Raw genomic sequence first — 7,451 nt, 5'->3', positions numbered from 1 at the left:
TGTGGCATGCACAGGATCCCTGACCAAAGGACCTCCCACCTGCTCTCAGACATAATATCTCTATCACTGTGGCAACCAGACCCCTGGGGTGTCACAGAAGTATAGAGGGAGAGCTAGATAGATAGCATTGCATTACATTACATTACATGGCAATGCAATGCACAGTTGCTGAAGTTGAACCAAAATGAGCTTGTCATCTGGCTTCTGCAACTTTTAACATGAAAAATCCAATGAGGAGAAGAAAAGCAAAGCCAAAGAGTCCATCCCAAAATCCGACAAACAAGCAAAATGAACAAAAAGCATTGAATTCAATTCTTTCTGATTTTAGAAACTGCATTAAAGAAGGGGTGCACCGGTCCTGGAGATACTGCAATACCAGGTCAATGCGTGGAGTGGACAGAGCAAGCTCTTTTTCCATCTCCCTGTTCTAAAAATCCATTTAATATATGGTCCCCAGATAGGGGACGTATCAGATATTAAACTGATAAGAACAGATACTACACTTGATCTTAGCCAAAAGGCCGAGAAGCGATAACCAGAATTGGTTTCCGACTACGGTGCCACCCAAGGATTCTGAAAAGTCCATTTGTGGAGATGGCCACCTGGACTCCCGTTAAGAAGACATGCTGTCAACCTCTAGATCCCTCACATGCCTGCACTTTTCGGCTTGCTGCTGCTGCAATCCACGCGTTTTAGATCTGCATAACTCCACCTCTTTTAGCACAGTACCCTCAACCCCCGGCTGTTCCCACCCGCCTCAACACCGTTGGAAGGGAGGAGAACCAATTAAGGCGGGGGGGGGGGTGGAACGAGCAGCTGTCTACCCTTAGCAGGAGGGTTGCTGATTAATTACCTCTCCTGCTGCTGCTGCTGCTGGCTGTCCAGCAGCAGACTGAAGGTGGCTGCTGCTGTGCGCAGGTATATAAAGGCTCAGAGCCTATTATGACACGCGCAGCCAGCGTTCCATTGCCACATTCCGTCTACTGCAGGCGGGATACCTGGATGGCTGAATGTCACTGAGAAGCTCACAGAGACCGCCATAAGCAACAGTTTAAAAGAATGCCACAGACTAATCAACCAAACTTTTTGGGTTGGTTTCTCTTTTATAGTCTGCAGGCATTAAATGAAAGAAGTCAGTGTTCCAGCAGAGGGAGACAACGTTTCAGAAAAGGCATTGTAGCAAACCAAAAAAGAAATTTTAAGCGCAGCAGAGTAACCAGCTCACATACCTGTTAGCTCAGGTGAGTTTAAAAGGCTGCTGTTGATAACAAGGGCATTTGCTAAATAGATGGTGTGTGTGCAACAATATACTGAAAGGTCAATTATATTGTGCTGCTTATCTCACCACCTGTAGTTATTTAGGTGAAAGCTCCAAAATGCTTGCCTAATATGTCTGTTTATCCAAAAGGAAGTATAGAGGGAGAGCTAGATAGATAGCATTGCATTACATTACATTACATGGCAATGCAATGCACAGTTGCTGAAGTTGAACCAAAATGAGCTTGTCATCTGGCTTCTGCAAATTTTAACATGAAAAATCCAATGAGGAGAAGAAAAGCAAAGCCAAAGAGTCCATCCCAAAATCCGACAAACAAGCAAAATGAACAAAAAGCATTGAATTCAATTCTTTCTGATTTTAGAAACTGCATTAAAGAAGGGGTGCACCGGTCCTGGAGATACTGCAATACCAGGTCAATGCGTGGAGTGGACAGAGCAAGCTCTTTTTCCATCTCCCTGTTCTAAAAATCCATTTAACATATGGTCCCCAGATAGGGGACGTATCAGATATTAAACTGATAAGAACAGATACTAAACTTGATCTTAGCCAAAAGGCCGAGAAGCGATAACCAGAATTGGTTTCCGACTACGGTGCCACCCAAGGATTCTGAAAAGTCCATTTGTGGAGATGGCCACCTGGACTCCCGTTAAGAAGACATGCTGTCAACCTCTAGATCCCTCACATGCCTGCACTTTTCGGCTTGCTGCTGCTGCAATCCACGCGTTTTAGATCTGCATAACTCCACCTCTTTTAGCACAGTACCCTCAACCCCCGGCTGTTCCCACCCGCCTCAACACCGTTGGAAGGGAGGAGAACCAATTAAGGCGGGGGGGGGGTGGAACGAGCAGCTGTCTACCCTTAGCAGGAGGGTTGCTGATTAATTACCTCTCCTGCTGCTGCTGCTGCTGCTGGCTGTCCAGCAGCAGACTGAAGGTGGCTGCTGCTGTGCGCAGGTATATAAAGGCTCAGAGCCTATTATGACACGCGCAGCCAGCGTTCCATTGCCACATTCCGTCTACTGCAGGCGGGATACCTGGATGGCTGAATGTCACTGAGAAGCTCACAGAGACCGCCATAAGCAACAGTTTAAAAGAATGCCACAGACTAATCAACCAAACTTTTTGGGTTGGTTTCTCTTTTATAGTCTGCAGGCATTAAATGAAAGAAGTCAGTGTTCCAGCAGAGGGAGACAACGTTTCAGAAAAGGCATTGTAGCAAACCAAAAAAGAAATTTTAAGCGCAGCAGAGTAACCAGCTCACATACCTGTTAGCTCAGGTGAGTTTAAAAGGCTGCTGTTGATAACAAGGGCATTTGCTAAATAGATGGTGTGTGTGCAACAATATACTGAAAGGTCAATTATATTGTGCAGCTTATCTCACCACCTGTAGTTATTTAGGTGAAAGCTCCAAAATGCTTGCCTAATATGTCTGTTTATCCAAAAGGAAGTATAGAGGGAGAGCTAGATAGATAGCATTGCATTACATTACATGGCAATGCAATGCACAGTTGCTGAAGTTGAACCAAAATGAGCTTGTCATCTGGCTTCTGCAACTTTTAACATGAAAAATCCAATGAGGAGAAGAAAAGCAAAGCCAAAGAGTCCATCCCAAAATCCGACAAACAAGCAAAATGAACAAAAAGCATTGAATTCAATTCTTTCTGATTTAGAAACTGCATTAAAGAAGGGGTGCACCGGTCCTGGAGATACTGCAATACCAGGTCAATGCGTGGAGTGGACAGAGCAAGCTCTTTTTCCATCTCCCTGTTCTAAAAATCCATTTAATATATGGTCCCCAGATAGGGGACGTATCAGATATTAAACTGATAAGAACAGATACTACACTTGATCTTAGCCAAAAGGCCGAGAAGCGATAACCAGAATTGGTTTCCGACTACGGTGCCACCCAAGGATTCTGAAAAGTCCATTTGTGGAGATGGCCACCTGGACTCCCGTTAAGAAGACATGCTGTCAACCTCTAGATCCCTCACATGCCTGCACTTTTCGGCTTGCTGCTGCTGCAATCCACGCGTTTTAGATCTGCATAACTCCACCTCTTTTAGCACAGTACCCTCAACCCCCGGCTATTCCCACCCGCCTCAACACCGTTGGAAGGGAGGAGAACCAATTAAGGCGGGGGGGGGGGGGGTGGAACGAGCAGCTGTCTACCCTTAGCAGGAGGGTTGCTGATTAATTACCTCTCCTGCTGCTGCTGCTGCTGGCTGTCCAGCAGCAGACTGAAGGTGGCTGCTGCTGTGCGCAGGTATATAAAGGCTCAGAGCCTATTATGACACGCGCAGCCAGCGTTCCATTGCCACATTCCGTCTACTGCAGGCGGGATACCTGGATGGCTGAATGTCACTGAGAAGCTCACAGAGACCGCCATAAGCAACAGTTTAAAAGAATGCCACAGACTAATCAACCAAACTTTTTGGGTTGGTTTCTCTTTTATAGTCTGCAGGCATTAAATGAAAGAAGTCAGTGTTCCAGCAGAGGGAGACAACGTTTCAGAAAAGGCATTGTAGCAAACCAAAAAAGAAATTTTAAGCGCAGCAGAGTAACCAGCTCACATACCTGTTAGCTCAGGTGAGTTTAAAAGGCTGCTGTTGATAACAAGGGCATTTGCTAAATAGATGGTGTGTGTGCAACAATATACTGAAAGGTCAATTATATTGTGCAGCTTATCTCACCACCTGTAGTTATTTAGGTGAAAGCTCCAAAATGCTTGCCTAATATGTCTGTTTATCCAAAAGGAAGTATAGAGGGAGAGCTAGATAGATAGCATTGCATTACATTACATGGCAATGCAATGCACAGTTGCTGAAGTTGAACCAAAATGAGCTTGTCATCTGGCTTCTGCAACTTTTAACATGAAAAATCCAATGAGGAGAAGAAAAGCAAAGCCAAAGAGTCCATCCCAAAATCCGACAAACAAGCAAAATGAACAAAAAGCATTGAATTCAATTCTTTCTGATTTTAGAAACTGCATTAAAGAAGGGGTGCACCGGTCCTGGAGATACTGCAATACCAGGTCAATGCGTGGAGTGGACAGAGCAAGCTCTTTTTCCATCTCCCTGTTCTAAAAATCCATTTAATATATGGTCCCCAGATAGGGGACGTATCAGATATTAAACTGATAAGAACAGATACTACACTTGATCTTAGCCAAAAGGCCGAGAAGCGATAACCAGGATTGGTTTCCGACTACGGTGCCACCCAAGGATTCTGAAAAGTCCATTTGTGGAGATGGCCACCTGGACTCCCGTTAAGAAGACATGCTGTCAACCTCTAGATCCCTCACATGCCTGCACTTTTCGGCTTGCTGCTGCTGCAATCCACGCGTTTTAGATCTGCATAACTCCACCTCTTTTAGCACAGTACCCTCAACCCCCGGCTGTTCCCACCCGCCTCAACACCGTTGGAAGGGAGGAGAACCAATTAAGGCGGGGGGGGGGGGTGGAACGAGCAGCTGTCTACCCTTAGCAGGAGGGTTGCTGATTAATTACCTCTCCTGCTGCTGCTGCTGCTGGCTGTCCAGCAGCAGACTGAAGGTGGCTGCTGCTGTGCGCAGGTATATAAAGGCTCAGAGCCTATTATGACACGCGCAGCCAGCGTTCCATTGCCACATTCCGTCTACTGCAGGCGGGATACCTGGATGGCTGAATGTCACTGAGAAACTCACAGAGACCGCCATAAGCAACAGTTTAAAAGAATGCCACAGACTATTCAACCAAACTTTTTGGGTTGGTTTCACTTTTATAGTCTGCAGGCATTAAATGAAAGAAGTCAGTGTTCCAGCAGAGGGAGACAACGTTTCAGAAAAGGCATTGTAGCAAACCAAAAAAGAAATTTTAAGCGCAGCAGAGTAACCAGCTCACATACCTGTTAGCTCAGGTGAGTTTAAAAGGCTGCTGTTGATAACAAGGGCATTTGCTAAATAGATGGTGTGTGTGCAACAATATACTGAAAGGTCAATTATATTGTGCAGCTTATCTCACCACCTGTAGTTATTTAGGTGAAAGCTCCAAAATGCTTGCCTAATATGTCTGTTTATCCAAAAGGAAGTATAGAGGGAGAGCTAGATAGATAGCATTGCATTACATTACATTACATGGCAATGCAATGCACAGTTGCTGAAGTTGAACCAAAATGAGCTTGTCATCTGGCTTCTGCAACTTTTAACATGAAAAATCCAATGAGGAGAAGAAAAGCAAAGCCAAAGAGTCCATCCCAAAATCCGACAAACAAGCAAAATGAACAAAAAGCATTGAATTCAATTCTTTCTGATTTTAGAAACTGCATTAAAGAAGGGGTGCACCGGTCCTGGAGATACTGCAATACCAGGTCAATGCGTGGAGTGGACAGAGCAAGCTCTTTTTCCATCTCCCTGTTCTAAAAATCCATTTAATATATGGTCCCCAGATAGGGGACGTATCAGATATTAAACTGATAAGAACAGATACTACACTTGATCTTAGCCAAAAGGCCGAGAAGCGATAACCAGGATTGGTTTCCGACTACGGTGCCACCCAAGGATTCTGAAAAGTCCATTTGTGGAGATGGCCACCTGGACTCCCGTTAAGAAGACATGCTGTCAACCTCTAGATCCCTCACATGCCTGCACTTTTCGGCTTGCTGCTGCTGCAATCCACGCGTTTTAGATCTGCATAACTCCACCTCTTTTAGCACAGTACCCTCAACCCCCGGCTGTTCCCACCCGCCTCAACACCGTTGGAAGGGAGGAGAACCAATTAAGGCGGGGGGGGGGGGTGGAACGAGCAGCTGTCTACCCTTAGCAGGAGGGTTGCTGATTAATTACCTCTCCTGCTGCTGCTGCTGCTGGCTGTCCAGCAGCAGACTGAAGGTGGCTGCTGCTGTGCGCAGGTATATAAAGGCTCAGAGCCTATTATGACACGCGCAGCCAGCGTTCCATTGCCACATTCCGTCTACTGCAGGCGGGATACCTGGATGGCTGAATGTCACTGAGAAACTCACAGAGACCGCCATAAGCAACAGTTTAAAAGAATGCCACAGACTATTCAACCAAACTTTTTGGGTTGGTTTCACTTTTATAGTCTGCAGGCATTAAATGAAAGAAGTCAGTGTTCCAGCAGAGGGAGACAACGTTTCAGAAAAGGCATTGTAGCAAACCAAAAAAGAAATTTTAAGCGCAGCAGAGTAACCAGCTCACATACCTGTTAGCTCAGGTGAGTTTAAAAGGCTGCTGTTGATAACAAGGGCATTTGCTAAATAGATGGTGTGTGTGCAACAATATACTGAAAGGTCAATTATATTGTGCAGCTTATCTCACCACCTGTAGTTATTTAGGTGAAAGCTCCAAAATGCTTGCCTAATATGTCTGTTTATCCAAAAGGAAGTATAGAGGGAGAGCTAGATAGATAGCATTGCATTACATTACATTACATGGCAATGCAATGCACAGTTGCTGAAGTTGAACCAAAATGAGCTTGTCATCTGGCTTCTGCAACTTTTAACATGAAAAATCCAATGAGGAGAAGAAAAGCAAAGCCAAAGAGTCCATCCCAAAATCCGACAAACAAGCAAAATGAACAAAAAGCATTGAATTCAATTCTTTCTGATTTTAGAAACTGCATTAAAGAAGGGGTGCACCGGTCCTGGAGATACTGCAATACCAGGTCAATGCGTGGAGTGGACAGAGCAAGCTCTTTTTCCATCTCCCTGTTCTAAAAATCCATTTAATATATGGTCCCCAGATAGGGGACGTATCAGATATTAAACTGATAAGAACAGATACTACACTTGATCTTAGCCAAAAGGCCGAGAAGCGATAACCAGAATTGGTTTCCGACTACGGTGCCACCCAAGGATTCTGAAAAGTCCATTTGTGGAGATGGCCACCTGGACTCCCGTTAAGAAGACATGCTGTCAACCTCTAGATCCCTCACATGCCTGCACTTTTCGGCTTGCTGCTGCTGCAATCCACGCGTTTTAGATCTGCATAACTCCACCTCTTTTAGCACAGTACCCTCAACCCCCGGCTGTTCCCACCCGCCTCAACACCGTTGGAAGGGAGGAGAACCAATTAAGGCGGGGGGGGGGGTGGAACGAGCAGCTGTCTACCCTTAGCAGGAGGGTTGCTGATTAATTACCTCTCCTGCTGCTGCTGCTGCTGGCTGTCCAGCAGCAGACTG

The 7,451-nt window shown here is 45.5% G+C and overlaps 6 non-coding genes across 6 annotated transcripts; all 6 read right to left on the bottom strand.

Annotated features, from left to right (window-relative positions):
- Positions 1 to 342: 342 nt before the first annotated feature.
- Positions 343 to 533, bottom strand: LOC141245266 (U2 spliceosomal RNA). The gene has a single exon (XR_012309098.1). It is a non-coding gene; the product is annotated as a U2 spliceosomal RNA (small nuclear RNA).
- A 1,121-nt stretch (positions 534 to 1,654) lies between these two features.
- Positions 1,655 to 1,845, bottom strand: LOC141245323 (U2 spliceosomal RNA). The gene has a single exon (XR_012309154.1). It is a non-coding gene; the product is annotated as a U2 spliceosomal RNA (small nuclear RNA).
- A 1,117-nt stretch (positions 1,846 to 2,962) lies between these two features.
- On the bottom strand, positions 2,963 to 3,153 carry LOC141245265 (U2 spliceosomal RNA). The gene has a single exon (XR_012309097.1). It is a non-coding gene; the product is annotated as a U2 spliceosomal RNA (small nuclear RNA).
- Positions 3,154 to 4,272: 1,119 nt separating this feature from the next.
- LOC141245264 (U2 spliceosomal RNA) lies at positions 4,273 to 4,463 on the bottom strand. The gene has a single exon (XR_012309096.1). It is a non-coding gene; the product is annotated as a U2 spliceosomal RNA (small nuclear RNA).
- A 1,122-nt stretch (positions 4,464 to 5,585) lies between these two features.
- LOC141245263 (U2 spliceosomal RNA) lies at positions 5,586 to 5,776 on the bottom strand. Its single transcript, XR_012309095.1, has one exon. It is a non-coding gene; the product is annotated as a U2 spliceosomal RNA (small nuclear RNA).
- A 1,122-nt stretch (positions 5,777 to 6,898) lies between these two features.
- Positions 6,899 to 7,089, bottom strand: LOC141245262 (U2 spliceosomal RNA). The gene has a single exon (XR_012309094.1). It is a non-coding gene; the product is annotated as a U2 spliceosomal RNA (small nuclear RNA).
- Positions 7,090 to 7,451: the final 362 nt, after the last annotated feature.

The sequence above is a fragment of the Phyllobates terribilis genome, unplaced genomic scaffold, assembly GCF_046119375.1.
Source record: "Phyllobates terribilis strain yellow unplaced genomic scaffold, ASM4611937v1 Scaffold_1828__1_contigs__length_205237, whole genome shotgun sequence".
Classification (NCBI taxonomy): domain Eukaryota; kingdom Metazoa; phylum Chordata; class Amphibia; order Anura; family Dendrobatidae; genus Phyllobates; species Phyllobates terribilis.
This window is presented reverse-complemented; position numbering and strand designations above follow the sequence as displayed.